At 37.1% G+C, this 17,224-nt stretch overlaps 1 protein-coding gene across 1 annotated transcript in view; it reads right to left on the bottom strand.

Moving 5' to 3' along the window:
- Positions 1-17,224, bottom strand: part of THSD7B (thrombospondin type 1 domain containing 7B) — a 630,654-nt gene that overhangs the window by 181,145 nt on the left and 432,285 nt on the right. The window lies entirely within an intron of this gene.

The raw sequence follows: 17,224 nt of genomic DNA on the forward strand, positions 1-17,224 counted from the left end.
GCCAACCTCCTCCAAACTCTGTAGCACAGAACAAAGCTCTTAAAGTGATTTGGTTGCATGGAACACACTTCAGAGATGAAACTCCTTTTTTTTATTTGCTGGAATGTTGGGGCATCCTCACAATGATTTGTATTCATGAACAATAAAACAAGCTGTTATTATAAATTCTAAATTATGGATTACATGATGAAGGAAATTTACCTCCAAAAGTTTGCTTTTGCCAAAGAACTACATCTTTCACTGAGCTAATGCAGAAATCAATGTACTGGAATGAATTCACAGTACATTAACTCCTTGCAAGTTACAGTAAAACCTCTGAAATATCGCCAAGGTGTAAAATTAAATATGACTCCCGGCCTTGATTTATACTGTGTGCTGGTAATGGTGAATTTGTTTCACTTACCGATAAATTTCTTTCCTAATGGATTGTGCATCAGGTAATCTAGGACTTACATTTAGGCTTCTCTTGCCTTCTGTAGTCAAACAAATATCTTATGATTTTATTTATGGATATTTAATGATATACCTGCTAAAGGAAAAAAAATTGAAGGGAGGGTGAGATACTTATTTTTTTTTAAGAAAATCGGAAGTCAGTAATCTCCTAATTACACTCACAGTGTCAAGGAACAGTGGATATGGAGAATTTCAATTCACAAAGAGAGAAAACATTTTCTACCAGGAAAAAGTCTCAAGAGCAACCACAAATATCACTAGAAAAAGAAACACAAAAGAGGATTTATTAGTTCCCTAGGGCTGTGATAACAAATCACCACCAAGTTGGTGACTTCAAACAACCAAAATTTATTCTCTTATAGTTCTGGAGGCCAGGCTCCAAAGTTTATAGGAGAAAACCCTTCCTTGCCCTTCCAGTTTCTAGTGGCTCCTGGCATTCCTTGGCTTGTGGCAGCATAAGTCCAGTTTCAGCCTTTTCTTCACCTGTGCCTCTGTATCTCAAATATCCTTCTTTTTCTCTTATAAAGATGCCTGTCATTGAGTTTAGAACCCACTCTAAATCCAGAATGATCTCATCTCAAGTTCCTTAACTTCATTATTTTTGCAAAGATCCTATTTGCAAATAAGGTGACATTCACAGGTACTAGGGGGTCAAGACTTAACCATGTCTTTTGGGGGAACTTAATTCAACCCACTAAAGAGAAAAATGAAGACAATGATAAGGAAACTACGATAACAGATGGGTGGGAACCTGGCCTTTGATATCAAGCCCACCTAGGCCTGTGTATCTCACTTCAACCGGAGCTGACTAAATCCTCTAAGCTTCGATTTTATTATCTGTAACAAAGATTGGTAAATTGTGACCTGCAGCTCAAATCCAACCTCTGCCTGATTTTGTAAATATAGTTTTGTTGGAACAGAGCCACAGCCATTGGTTTAAGCATTATCTATGGTGGCTCTTGTACAGCAAGGGCAGAGGTGACTAATTGTGATAAAGATAGTATGACCCACAAAGTTTAAAATATTTACTATCTGGACCTTTAGAGAAAACACTTGCAAAGTCTGATTGATAAAATAGGGTTTAATAATAGTACCCATTATGTAAGATTATTATGAGGATCAAATGAGACCACTAAACAGAGCTGACCATACAGCAAGAACTCAATAAGCAAGCTGTTCCCGTTAAAGAGGCACGGTGCCATGACAGATAACAGCAAGTGCTTAGAAATGAGGAAGCCCTAAGTTCAAAGTCAACCAGAACACTTATTACTAGTGGTATTAGTTTGTGTGTCATTGAATGTTTTCAAGCCTCGATATTTTTGTCTGAAAAGTGGAGGTAGTTATTATACCTATTTCAAAATTTTTTATGCAGATTAGAAGATCTGAAACACAAAATTAGCTATTGCTGCTACTATGAATATTCTTTAAAAGAAAAGGTAAAGCATCATCTTCAGCTTAAGAGATGGGGATGAGAGGAAGACAATCCTAGATTGAGAAACCCCATAGAGGAGAAGATCCAACATCTTGAGTCTTCTCAAGAATAATGCTTTCTCCTCAAGGCCAAAACTTGTGTGGCATGCAGGGATGGGTAGAGCACTCCTGTGAATTTTTGTCTGTTGATCAAACATATAGAGCAAGTAATAATAAGCTTTTGGTATATGGCAATTAATAGTTCCATGCTAATTAGAGCAGGCGCATATAAAATATTAAATAAATGGAGCTTGAAGGCCACTAAAGATAGGAATTAGGTCAAAAGACCCTAAAAACCCCCACTTACATTAAAATTATTGTTACCCCCCAACCCAGATCCCTCACCAGTCATGCCCCTCCTTCCGTGGTCTCTATCCTGATTTTGTTTTAAAGTCCAAGCTCTCTGAAATGACTTACAGGGACTTCCATCTCTCTCCACTGCATTAAGGATACATGAGGTTCTGTAGCTTCACAATGCTCAACATGTGGTAACAATTTCACAAAGTGGAGATGTAATTCAGGAAGCACTGAAGATGGTTTTCTTTGTTTTACTTCATGCCCTACACAACCAACTTAGCTTTAAAGGGATCTTTTTACAATTATCAGCTTAGGAAGTTGAGGCTATACCTGTGTATATTTGAAACATAGCTTTGATCCAGGAAAATAATGAATTAATCCATCTATAGTTAAAAGGTATTGCGCTCATCTTTGCCAGGTCCCAAAAGATGACTTGAAAAAGATGACATAAAAATCTTCAAGTCTTATCATTCAAGAGAATTGAAATAGTGCTAAGTAACCTATTTTAGGATGTAAATGTTTTGTTTTGCAGCTGTTGGAAATGATCAGGTTAAATCAATTTGTATTTATATTATTGAAAATTCAGGAACATAATATAGAGACCACAAAGCCAAAAATTTGGCTCTGGATTTGATTCCACATTGAGGTTCAAAATCTCAGGGCTTGTCAACACTCCAGTTCTATATGTAGAAAATGAAAAGCAAAAAGGGGAAAGCATTGGAAGAAAACATTCTTACCATTTAAAGGCTACCAATTATTAATATCTTGGTATACTTCTCCTTTTCGGGTTAATGATCTTGTTCTTAGCGTATTTTTTGGTTGTTGTTAAATTATGCTTATACTATTTTACTAGCTGCCTAGGGATCAGACTGCAGCACAAGTTGCCATTATTGGATTATTTACAACATCCTTAGTTGACTGGCCAAGACTAGAATGAAACCTGGATAATGTATCACTACTGCAAAAGAAATATGAAATGGTGAATATATGTAAAAGATGGAATCCTATGCAGTTCCCCCCAAAAGATAAACTAGTCCGCATATAAAAGAACAGAGGCAGTTAATATATTAAGAGACACATTCTAGAACCAAATTACAGAATGAGGAATATATTCTGGCATTCCTAGTTGGAAAAGTGTATGCAAGTTCCTAACTTCTCTGTTTCTTATTTATAACATGGGAATGAAAATATCTAACTAATCCTGTTGATAGATGAATAGAATGCATTATTAGAGAATTAGAGAGCAATTGGAGAAAAGTATAACATATTGTAAGTACTCAATAAATGTTAACTATCATAATTTATCAGGAAAAAAATTAAAAATAGAATTGGTACCTTATGCATTCTCACTACGGGTTATAACCAAAGGAAATAAAATTAGTATCTCAAAGATATATCTACATTCCCATTGCAGCATTATTTACAATAGCCAAGACAGGAAAACCACCTTAATGTCTGTCAATAGATAAATGGGTTAAGAAACTACGAAACACACACACACACACCCCACACTGGACTGTTACTCAGCCTTAAAAATGTTGCCATTTGCAACAACATGGATGGACTTGAGGACATTATGCTAAGTGAAATAAACCAGATATAAAAAGACAAATACTGCATAAGTTCACTTACAGGTGGGATCTAAAGTAGATGAATTCTTAGAATCATAGAGTGGATTGATGGTTGCCAGAGGCGGTTGGTGGAGAAATGGGGAGATGTTGGTACAAAGGGCACAAAGTTTCAGTTGTACAAGATGAATAACTTCTAGAGATCTACTGTACAGCGTGGAGAATATAGTTCACACCATAGTATATACTTAAAATTGTTAACAAGGTAGATTTTATTTGTTCTTAACACACATGCACACAAAATGCTAACTACGTGAGGTGATGGAGATGTTAAGGATACCTTAACTAGCTTGGTTGTGGTGATCATTTTAGAATGTGTACATATATCAAATTATCAACTTGTACACCTTAAATATAAACAACTTTAATTGCCAATTATACTCCAATAAAAGTGAAAAACCCCCAAACAGATCCACCTTATAAATGTAAATTAAAGCACAAGCAAAATACTTTATATATTTATTTACATTTCTACTTCTGGAATACATACACTTTAATATAAACAGATGCATAGGAGATTGTAAAGTTCTCAATGAAATATGAGGAAACTTAATAGGATTGGGAATACAGAGTAAGAGGAAACATTATGAAACTGAATTAAAAATACAAAAAGGATATGCATGGACTAAAGATGAGAGCATGCAGCAACTCAGTCAGATCCTCCCTCCAGAAATTTTAAATGTTTGGGAAAGTGGTAGAGACAGGGGAGGAAAGGGAAGGAAAGGCTGCCAAGCAAGGCTCAGGAGACCAAAAGGCTCAGTCACCAGAACAGAATCACGCCGTGGGGGGCAACGAACAGAGGGCAGAACCGGGAGCCGGGGCGCCTCCTCCTGAGGAAGGGGTGCTCTGCTTCCTTAGCTCCCCAGGTACCCGCAATGGGTCCCAACCACGCGAGGCTCCTTCAGTTGTCCGCATTGTTTGGAATGCCCAGTGGCCTAATAACAGATCAGTTCGGGCACTCTGCAGAGAAAACCTCCCAAGGACATACATGACAAAGCACTTTTGTTCAACCTGAGACATAAAACATAAGGACACAGAAAACTATTATGACAACCTTACAGGTTTCTCTCCTGCTCAAAGCCCTGCAGTGGACATTGGTGGAACAGCACTAAGAAAAACAGTAATATTTCCTACATCGTGATGCATTGTTCTGATCCTTTGGATCATCTCAACAATTTGACAAAATTTTAAATATTTTCATTTCTTCCAATGTGATACCATATCAAGACTGAGCTGTGTGGGCCCAACATTCTATTCCTATTAAACAGATGTTATAAAATAACATAAGCAAAGCCCCCTAGCATATATTCAAAAAGCCAGTATCCTGCCCCTCACCTTCCCCAAGCATGACTCCACTATCCAAGAAAAACTGTCAAAACACATCAAATGAACTGATTGCTGCTGATACTGATGATATAAGTGGGAAAGAATATAACTGATGAGAAATCTGGGACTTAATAGTCTTAGGTATGAGGTTAAGGGACTTGGGGGAAATATAGGTGGTATTAAGGTATTAATAGCTGTGTGTTTTTTTCACCAGAAGAACCTTTTGACAAAGAAGAGCAAGAAGGGCATAGAAAGTAGAGTGGTTGCAATACAGACAGTAATGACGAATGCAATTGCAATTTTTTAGGCTATGAATTATAATAGACCTAGAGGCAAACAATAAGGTTCTAGTAGGAGAAACAACAAAACATGTGAGGGGGAGGTAGGAAAAATGGACAGGAAAAAATATAAAACTGAGCACAAGCCTAGAATCAAGAGTAGAGGAGGCCCGAGTCCTTGTAAGGAGAAAAGTCATAGAATAGAAACGAAAGAATAATTGTAACCACTGTTATCTGTAGAACCACATACAAAATATGGAAAATTAACACCGTAAAGCAAAGACAGGTCAAACCCGTATAGGAAACATATCCTGCAGCTACACCCCCACACTGCCCTGTCTGCCCACTGAGCAGCATCACTGCCTGAAAGGAATTACCCGCTCTTGTTTTCTCTTTGGGACCTGTGTACCTTGGTGCGGGTTTCAACTGAGATATTACCTTTGCCCAGGGTGGCCAGGCCTAGCCAGAGGGGACAGAACTATAGCAGGTTATCACAAAGCTATGGCAGTGCCCGATTCTGACCCAAAAATCCATGAACATACTATTCAAAAGTCTGTGAATATTTTAATAAAGAAGTGGGCAATGGGCGTCAAAATGGGCTCATTGAGCTCAGTTCCTGAGAAAGTGACATAGTTTACTTCTCACGCATTTCCTAGAGTGGTAGAGATAAAAAGAGGATGTTATAGGTAGAAAGTAATCTGACAGAAACTCTCTCCTCACACCCTCATAAAAAATTATAGGGAGCTAGATGGATTTTTGTGGTTACAAACAAAGTTGATTAATGGATCAGCATGTCTCCCGGTGGCTGGACGCTGAGGGGTGAGTGCTCGGTCCCTTCCATTCAACATTTTGATTAAGGACTTAGTTAATGACACAGGTGGCTTGCTCATCAAGTTTGGGAGGACGGAAAGCCAAGAGTTATGGCAGATCTGCTGGATGTCAGAATCAAGATTTAGAGTGCTTAACAAGCTGGGACAATAGCTGCAGATCATTATTATTTGAAGAATAATTCAGAGAAAAGCACAGCTCTACAATATGGTACCCAAAAGGCAACTGAACGTCTATACTCAGAATGGGAGGTGCAAAGTTTTATAGCAGTTCCTAAAAAGCAGATGTCAGAAATTTTTTTTTACTACAAACTCAAAGTGCATTAATATAGTCACTATACAAAATAAATTATGCATTTTGCTTATTTTAATGTAAATTTAATCTACCAAGAAGTATTTGAGATGGCTTATAAAACAAAACCTACACAAAAGTACTATTAACATGGGCCAAAGAAGGTGGGAGAATAGACTCTCGGCAATATTGGACCCCTATTTATTCAAGAGACATTATTTCAGTCTCTACTCTGGCTGAAAGTATGTCCCGTCCCTATTATATACCTACTCAGCCTTTGCTCTTTAGATCCCCACTGGCCTACTCTGGTTTCCCAGTTTGAGTGACTCCCTCCCTTGTCATTCTTTCACAGTACCCTGGTCCTTTTCATCATAGCATTTTAGGAAAATTTAGACATTATATATTCTCTGTATATATTTTCTTAATATCGCTCTCAACTACTATATTGCAAACTCCAAGCTCCATGAAGGCAAGGATCATGTATGTTTTGTCTGTCACTATATATTCAAGGTGTGTCACAGTGCTTGGCACATCGGTGTTTAATAAATATGTCCTGAATTAATGAAGAAATGAGCTAATACTTGGAGGCTAATAATTCAGAAGGGGAGAAAAACACACAAAGAGATAAAGTCTAATATAAATCATGCTCCGCATAAAAGTCTGGTTACATTTCTGTGAGAATGTACGACTGGTCTGATGGAGAAGTTTGGAAAAATACTCTTAGAAGAACTGAAGAAACTGCTTTGCTTTAGGGCTCAAAAGGTGAGAAGCTAAGTTCACCTTTTAGAGAGAAAGACAGCAGACTGAAAAAAAGAACATAGGCAAACGAATGGGGTCATGCCAGAGCCAAAGGCGCATGGGGACAGCGGGAGGAAGTGCAGAATGCTGGCAGCATATGGGACATGAAATGTGTGGTTGAAGGTGACCTTGGGACATCATGTTCCTTTACTATCAGTTAAGTGCTTACTGCCAAATGGAAACATACTGGAGAAAAGAGCACAGTAAGGAAGGGACTAGAGATTCCATAGGAGCCAGGCTACAGAACACTCTGGATATTTAGCCTGGAAAAGAAAACATTTATACATTTATAAAGGCAGGGGAATTACATGTATTTTCAGATTTTTAAAATGCTCTTATGTAAACAATATTTTAGATTTGTTTTTAATTTGTAAAAAAATATACATATATGGAGCCACTTCAAAATGGGGCCAGAGCTGTCACGCCAGAGGAACCACCTTGCGCGTCTTATCCCGTGAACCTTTAGTGAGTTAAAACAGGGCAAAGTGACCTTTAAACTGGGTCGAAAGCAACCTTGTTGAACTGTTGCAAGGATAACAAGAAAGACATATCATAACTATGGAACTGATGGCAGCCAAACTAAAAATTAAAAACCTTGTTTAGAATAGTGTCAGTATGTTAGCTTATCTCTAAATATCCCTTGCCTCTTTCTCCTAATCAGAACTCTATTTGGGCTTCTTCCTGAATTAGTGATTCCTGAATAGCTATTTTTTGAGGGGGTGTTTAAAATAATAAATGCTTATTATTACTCATTTTGGTCTTTTATTTTTAGGTTAACAAATCGAATAAAGTTAATTTGGAACCAATGGATGCAAGAAGTTACATTTAGACTTAAACATAAATATATTTCCAAGTTTAGAGCTGTCCAACAGACATGGTAATAGGCTTCTAGTCAGCCAGGAGGTTGCGAGCACAAGGTGGACGTCGCTCCTACCACCGTCTCAAAAATATTTCTTAGTGTACCGAAGTCATCCCTTCCAAGTTTCAACATCATTCATACCACCTACCTTGCCACCTATAAGCTATTCCCAAATCCATATCCCAAATCTCTAATTATAAAAACTTCTTTCTTCTGACTAATCAAATATTTACAGTTGCATTTTTTCACATCTCTAATAAGTGCTCCGCTCAGTCCACTCTTCAGCTGCACCTTACCTTCTTAGTGTCACCATCCATCTCTGACCCAGCTTTCAATTATTCCTGACCCCACCCTGTTTCTCCACCGCTAATCAGCATTATCCCTCCTGGCTCTCAAATTTTTATTCCGTCCCCATCGCCATGGGCTCTCTTTTTTCACTCACAGGGGCCAATGCAACTTGATCCTGGTTGGTTTCTCTACATTTAATTTTTATTTTTATCTAATACAACTTCAACCCTGAAGCCAGAATTATCTTTCTAAAATAAACATTGAATCTTATTACAACAGCCTTGGTTGACAACCCTGCTTTCTAAAGCAGCAAGGCCCTGACAGCTGGGGATATGAAGAGTCAGTGGGAGAGATACAAGGAGAGCTGGGTTTCACATGTCCTCAGGCAATTTTATCTATGGACAGACCTTGGGGAATATTCACTTCTGATGAGTATAATCTTGGGAAACACTATTAGATAAACATGTCACCAGAGGGAGAAGGTTGAGAACTACTGTCCTGAAGCTGAATTATACAAGTGTGGCTCTTTTGCATCTGAGCATCCACAGATATTTTTAGAGAGAAAAATTACAAAATTTAACATTAAAAATTTTGTATCTCTCAGTATATAGTTTATGTCCTATAAACATAAGAAGGTTATGTTCCATTCTATGTTGAAACATATATAAGTAATTTAATCATAAAAATAATTTTAGTTAATGCTGGAGCTCTGTTAGATATGAGTCCCTTAAAAAATAAAAAACAAGTTCAAACATTATTTGAGCTTTAAAAAAAACGCCTGGAATAATCAAGTCTTTTTAGCATATGAGATAACTCCAACTGACATTTCTAACCTTGTCTCCCATTGCCTACCTAGACCTTTGTCACACAGTACTAGTTACCTTGACCAAAACACAATGCACCCTCCCTTCTTCAAGAGTCTTATCAAATACTCCCTGTCTCCTGAGACACAGGTGCTGAGACCATCCAGGATTAGTTCATCACTGTCTTCCCAGAACACTGTTCATATTACCCTGCTGGTATGTTCTCCATTTAATTAACTTTGCATATTTACAAGACTGTTTCTAACATAAGACATTCTCAAAAAAATTCCTCCACATAAGTAAAAATCTCTAATACTTATATTTTAGATATGTCTGTGAATGTGTGTATGTATGCACACATATGCATGCACACATATACATACATGTGTAAACATACAGAGACATGTTGCACATATTTTGCACTGAATTATTCCTTTGGATTATTAATTAGGTCTCAGAATTTTATTTTTCTACTTTTGAGATATAATTCACATATAATACAAATATTTAAAATACACAATTCAGCCCTGGCTGATGTGCAGTGTTGCTCAGTGGTTAAAGTGTTGGCCCATGCACCAAAGGGTCAAGGGTTCGACTCCCAGTCAAGGGCATGTACCTGGGTTGCTGGTTCAATACCTGACCCTGGTTGGGGCATGTGTGGGAGGCAACCAGTCAATGTGTTTCTCTCACATTGATCTCTCTCTCTCTCTCCCCCCACCCCTTCCTCCCTCTCTTTTTCCACTTTCTCTGAAAATCAAAGGAAAAAACATCCTATAGTGAGCATTAACAAAAAGACACACAATTCAATGGTTTTTAGTATATGCAGAGAATTGTACAACCTTTACCATGATCAGTTTTAGAACATTTTCATCACCCCCCAAAACACTGCACACCCATTAGTAGTCTGCTATGGACAGCACTGTGTCCTTCCCAAGTTTAGATACTGAAGCCCTAAGCCCCTGTGTGATGGTGTTTGGAGAGGGTGCCTTTGGAAGGTAATTAGGTTTAGGTGAGGTAAGGGGGGTAGGGGCCTCATGTTGAGATCAGTGCCCTTTATAACCGACACCAGAAGCTTGTTCACTCTCCGCCATGTGAGGACACAGCAAGAATGTGGCCATGTGCAAGGCAGGAAGGGTGAGGGCCTCTCATCAGAACCACACAATGATGGCATCCTGATCTCAGACTTCTAGCCTCTAGAACTGAGAAAAATTTTTAAGCCACCCCACTCTGATATTTTGTATGGCAGTGAACTGACTGATACAGAATCTCTCCCTGTTCCAGTCCCCATCCCCCTCCTTCTCAGGCCTAGGCGAACACTAATCCACTTTCTATCTCTATAGTTTTGACTGTTTTGGACATTTTGTGTAAATAGTATTATACACTATGTGGCCTCTTGTAACTGACTTATTTCATTTACTATAATGTTAAGATTCATCTATGCTAGTAGGTATCAATATGACATCCTTTAAATTGTCCAATAATTTTCATTATATTATATGGTACATTTTATTTATCCATTTATTAGTTGATAAAAATAAAGGTATTCCCACTTTTCAGCTTTCATGAGTAATGCTGCTAAATATTTGTGTTTTTCATGAATGTGTTTTAATTTCTCTTGGGTATATATTTTATTTGTTGGGTCATAAAGTATCTGTATGTTTATCTTTTTTAAAAATATATATGTCTTTATTGGTTTCAGGGAGAGAAAGGGAGAGAGAGAAACATCAATGATGAAAGAGTCATTGATCGGCTGCCTCCTGAACACCTCCTACTGGGGATCCAGCCTGCAACCCGGGCATATGCCCCGACCGGGAATCGAACTGCGATCTCCTGGATCCTAGGTGAATGCTCATTCGCTGAGCCACGCCAGCCGGGCTATGTTTACCTTTTTAAAGCACTGCTAAACAGTTTTTCAAAGCAACTACACCACTGCACATCCCCACCAGCCATGAATAAGTGTTCACATCCTCAACACTTGTCTTTTTTACTGTAGCCATCCTAGTAAGTGTGCAGTTATATCTCATGATTTGATTTGCATTTCCCTAATGACTAATGCTGTAGAGCATCTTTGCAGGTACTTATTAGCCATCTGTAGATCTTCTTTGGGGAAATATTTAAATCCTTTCATCATTTTTCAAGGAGGTTATTTTTCTTTTGACTGTTTATAGGACTTCTTTATATATTTTCAATACACGTCTTTTATCGGATATATTATTTACAAATATTTTTCCCTTTTATAGATTGTCTCTATACATTCTTGTTAATGTCCTTTGCAATACATACATTTTTAATTTTGATAAAAATTATCTATTCTTTTGTTGCTAGTACTGGATCTAAAACGACTTTGCCTAGCCAAAATCACTAAGATTTATAGCTGTTTTCTTTTAAGAGTTTTATAGTTTTAGCTATTATACTTAGGTTTATCATGAATTTTGTGTTAATTTCTGTGTATAGTGTAAGCATGGGTTCAAGGTTCATTCGCCTATGGATATTCAGTTGTTTCAATACTGTTTGTTGAAGAGACTATTCTTTCCCCATTAAATAGTCTTGGCACACTTCTTAAAGATCAGTTGAGCATACATGGACTTCCAACTCTGTTTCATTTACCTATATGTCTATCCATATGTCAGCACAACAGTGTCTTGATAACTGTAGCTTTGTAGTAAGTTTTGAAATTGGAAAATGTGAGTCCTCCAAGTTATTTCTTTACTTTCAAGATTTAATGATTCTTGGTTTCTTGCATTCCCTTATGAATTGTAAGATCGGTCTGTCAATTTCTATTTAAAAAGTCAGTGGAAATTTTTTTTAATGGGATTGGGTTAAATTATAGATCCATTTTAACACTATAAAGTACTCCCGTCCATAAACATGGCACATCTTTCCAGTTACTTAGGTCTTCTTTAATTTCTTTCAACAGTGTTTCAAATTTTTCAGAGCATATTTTTTTTTATTTACTTTTGTTATATTTATTTTCTTTTTTTATGCTATCAATAAAATTATTCTAATTTTATTTTTGGACTGTTCATTGCTAGTGTATATAACTACATCTGATTTGGTATATTGATTTATGTTTTTCCAGCTTTAGAATATAATTGATGGTATATTGATCTTGTACCCTGCAAACTTGATAAATTTCTTTATTAGCTCTAACAGTTTTATAGGGGAATTCTTTAGAATTTCCTAGTTATAAGATCATATTATCTGCCAATAAATATAGTTTTACTCTTTTAATCTAGATACTTTTAAATTCTTTATCTGCCTAATTGCCTTATCTAGAATCTCCAATAGAGTGCTGAAAAGAAGTCAAAAGTGGACATCCTCATTTTATTCCTGATCTTAGGGAATTGAACTATATTTTTAAAGAATGTAGGCAAATAGTTATTTTTAATTTCTTCATAAAATATCTGCTTATTTGTATTAAAAAAAGAGTGAAGGACATTGATTTCTTAATTAAAAATCATGTGTTTAGAAGTTCTGTTTACTCTTTATAGTTTAAGACATGCTGCCTTTTATTTCAATTAGGTTAAAAGAAAGATGTACACAGATTTAGTCATGGGCCCTTAATTTTTCCTTTGAGAAGGGTTACAACACACACTGCCTTTTCCAGAAAGGTACATCAATCAAATACACAGATACAAGGTTGTAAGGCCCTAGTCATGCCTTCTGTCACTGTCCACCTCCAATCACCCACAGAAAAACCTTGACTCCATATCTTGACATAATTCTGGATAAGAAATACAGGTATATGAAACTGACCATTTGATGTCCTAAAATTTGTCTCACTGTAATAAAACACACACACACACGAATGTATGGTCTGACTCAGAAAAGGGAGAATCCCAAATTAGGAAGTACCTAAAAATAGTCCTGTATTAGACTGTATTTCCAGTGAGTAGTATTTCCTTACCTTTCTATACTGTTATATAGGAATGATGCTGATGAAAACCAGCAGTTACAGATGTTTGTTAAAAGAATGAATACATAAACCAATGAGCCATATTCCTAATGTATTCCTTCATTAGGTGAGCTCTTAAACTGACTGCCTCAAACACTGTCAATAGCAGAGCCCTCTCTTCAAATGAGATCTTATCAGTAAGCCTCTGTCTCTAGTAATCATGAAATAGGTAGAAATTAGAAAACAGAACATAAAAAAGAAACAAGATAAAGTTAACATGTGACCTGGAGAGAAGGCTCACACCCTGCAAAAACAAACAATAATGGTTCCATATTTCATTGTTCAAGAAAATACCTAAAAACAAGTTTTGCTTTCTCCTTTACATTTTAGCCAATGACATTTGCCTAATAGTTTTTGGAATTATGACCTCAATCATTAACCTCAATACCCCCTGTGTATACAGCACACGCATAAAGAAATAAAATACACTATGTGAATGCTCGTAACACTTGAGACAAGTTTTCTATTCTTTTTCATTTACAACATCTTTAAAGTTTAGCTCAAAAACATAACAAGATTAACATATTGTGGTAGGAGGAACAATAGCACTGGAAGATATCCAGGTTCTAGTCTCTAACCTGCGAATATTACCGTATGTCCCAAAAGAGACTTTGTGGTTGGGATTGTTAAGAATATGGAGATGGGAAGGTCATCCTGAAGTATCAGCACAGGGAGGGGAACTATAAGTGTCTTTATAAGAAGGGAGAGGGAGATTTGACACAGAAGAACATCATGAGACACTAAAGAGGCTCTCCCACAGCAAGAGGCAGTGAGCCAAGGAGTGCAGCTCTAGAATCTGGAAAGACCCAGGAAAAAGATCCTCCCTCTAGAGACTTTAAAGGTAGCATGGCCCTGACTATACCTTGATTTTGATTCAGTGAAACTTACTTTGGATTTCTGACCTCTAGAACTGTGATAGAATAAAACTTGTGTTTTAATCCACCAAGTATGTGGTTTTGTTACACCAGTCATAGATAATTATTTTATATATATGTATATTAAAATTCCTTATGCATAGGCACAGGTTTACATTCTGTATTTTGTTATAAAATATTGATTATGATAAGCTGACACTTTCCTAGGTGTTTATCAGGATAGAATGAGGTCGACACAGCCCCTCCCTTAGGAGCACCCCCCCCCCCCCCATTCTGGCAGGATGGACTACCAATAAAGGAGGTAAATGAAATATGAGAAACGCTAGGACTGGGACCTGTGTCTTGATAAGGGACATAAAGCAGATATGCTCAGCTCCTGATGGGTCCTAAAAGATGGGGAAGGACTCACAGCAATGCTGCCTATAATTTCCCAGAGGAGGTAATATTTCTGATGTAAGTCCAGAGAGGTTATTAGGAGTCAACTAGATACTTAGGTGGCAAGGAGAAAAAATTAAAGTCATAGCAGAAGTAAAGTGTACAGGTACGGAAAGCAAAAGCCCCATGAGAGGAAATGGAACATAGTGAGGCGCAAAATTCGAAGACAGCTGGAGCTCAGCATGCAACAGGAGAGGGCGAGGCTTCAGGGGCCGAAAAGGGAGAGTCATGAAGGGCTGGCAGTCACGCTAGGGCATCTGGACAACAGGGTGACACTGAGAGTTCAAAACTTATGTGAGCAATGATCAGATTTGTCTTTTGGACAGATTTCTCTCATTGATATAGGAGGAAAGGATGGCAGGAGGAAGGGCTGAGCGGGGACTGTGGATGGCCAAGCACTTCAGTGCATATAAGGAAAAGGTGAGCAAGTCTGAGCTAAGAGCCGCTGAGATGGAAAAACACGGCTAGGAGAAATATCTCTAAATTAGTAATATCATGGCAATTTTTATAGCAACGCACATTAAAGCAAAAAAAGGCAGCAAAATCTCGACATTAAAAACGGAAACCTATTCTTCACCTTGTCAGAGTTAAATTTCTTTGCCCCAGAGTGGGCACTATTAATACTATTAGTTCCTCCTCAAGTGGTGGCATGAAGCCCTTTGCAATCAAGAAGGCAGAAGATTTAGAAAACAGGTCCTCTGGCAAAAATTGCAAATGATTTTTTTTTTCTCCTACATCTGAGGGTAGAATATAATTATTCAGTCCCTTCTGTGTGATGGACTTATGAGGACAGCTCACAGTAGGTAACACATCTTTCAGTAATTTAAAATTTCTCTCATACACAGAAACTATAAAGTTTCTAAATGTATTAAGATTAAATTCACATATTTTCCAGTGACTCCAAATAAGTAAAATAGTTCTTTAAGTCATGAAGTGATTATTTATGTTACTTAGTTTTGTCTTCTATCTATACGACCTTATATATGATAAGCTAATAAAGTTGCTGCAACAGAATTAAGCTGCAAATGCTAAGTTATTTATGGATAAAATATTAATGAAGATAATTAATTGCCGATTGAAAGCAATCATATTTTATCTGGAATCAGATATAAAACAGATTGCATTTTTACTTTATAAGTTGATGAATTAAAGTTTATTCACAGTTATCACTGGATCACTTGGACTATTGTTTTTCTGCATTTTCCATTCTTTCAAAACCTTTACTTGTCCACTTGTAGCAATGAAATTTCATTTCCTCTAATCCCAAACTGTATATCAACAGCAAAATAGAATCACATATTCTGCAGCGTTTGTCTGACCGTGTATTGCACAGCTGACTTGTCTATGGATCTGCATTCATTATACACAGTTATTCTGCCCAAAGAGCTGTTTAAACACACATATCCCAGCTGATGCTCGCATTTAAATTAGATCCAGACTCCTTAGCTTTGTCCCATAAGATTCTGCCCATTTCAACCCCACTTCACACAACTCTCTCCTTACTTCCCATGTCAAACCACAGGGCTTCCTTTGTTATTTGGCCAGGATTTCTTCTTGACTTCCATCCCTCAGGGCATGCTTGTCCCACTAACTAAAATTACCTTGAATGTACTTTTCACATGGTTGCCTCCCTCCTTCTCACTGTTCACGTCTCAAATTTATGTCACTTCAGTGAGGACTTGCCTAAAATCTAAAATTTTCTATTCCTGGCACCGTAAGAGTTAATCAAGACTTGAAATTCGTTTTATGAAATTTCTATCACCTGCTAGATGATAAACTGCACAATTTCCTTATCGATTCATAACTGTATCTCCAAATCATACAAGAGGACAAGGTTCTATATTTAGCATGTATTCAATATATAGGTTTTATCAAATGAATGAATACATAAATCGATAAGTGACATTAGAATGATGGGGGATTCCTCTCCCCTCTTCCCTTTTTATAAAAACTAATTAGACATCCACTGCCACACAGAAGTGCCTCAAGCACTATACTGAGAAACCTGCAGGTTCTAGTTTATCATCTGAAAATAAAGGGATCTGGTAGAGGCTGCAAATGCCAGGGAGTTGGCCACCCCCAATTGCAGCAATTGGGAAAGAAAGAACCTGGAGAGTACAAAACTGGGCGGATAGCAGGGGCAAGAGAATCAGTCATTTTCCCCCCAACGTTTGCTGTTCAGACACAAATTCTTTCTTTCCATACCCTCTATAAAATTCCTAACTTGTTCAGTCTCTTTAAAAAAATAGTAACCTGCTCCCTACAAATAGAGCATGAAATTCATAAATTCCACTGTAATCATTAGTCTCAGCCTCTTCCATCAATGTTTAACCCAACTATATTAAATCTTCAGTCTTTTCTCCATTCACCCGTATGTTTCAACTTCGAGTTCAAATAAAAGAAAAACAAAAATAAAAAACATCTTCTACCTGATTAACATCTCACAAAACTCTCCCAGATGGCCAAATTTCTACCCTCCCCCCCGTTTTATTTTACTAATCAGAGTGAACTTATGCATTGTATTGTAAAACATTTAAAATTAATTTTCACTGGTATTTTGTAAACATCCTTAGAAGATTCAAGGCCTGATCCTTTCTATATGATCAGAGCACCAATAAAATACATTCACAAAATACATTC

The sequence above is a fragment of the Miniopterus natalensis genome, chromosome 8 (assembly GCF_054644295.1).
Source record: "Miniopterus natalensis isolate mMinNat1 chromosome 8, mMinNat1.hap1, whole genome shotgun sequence".
In the NCBI taxonomy this organism is placed as follows: Eukaryota; Metazoa; Chordata; class Mammalia; order Chiroptera; family Miniopteridae; genus Miniopterus; species Miniopterus natalensis.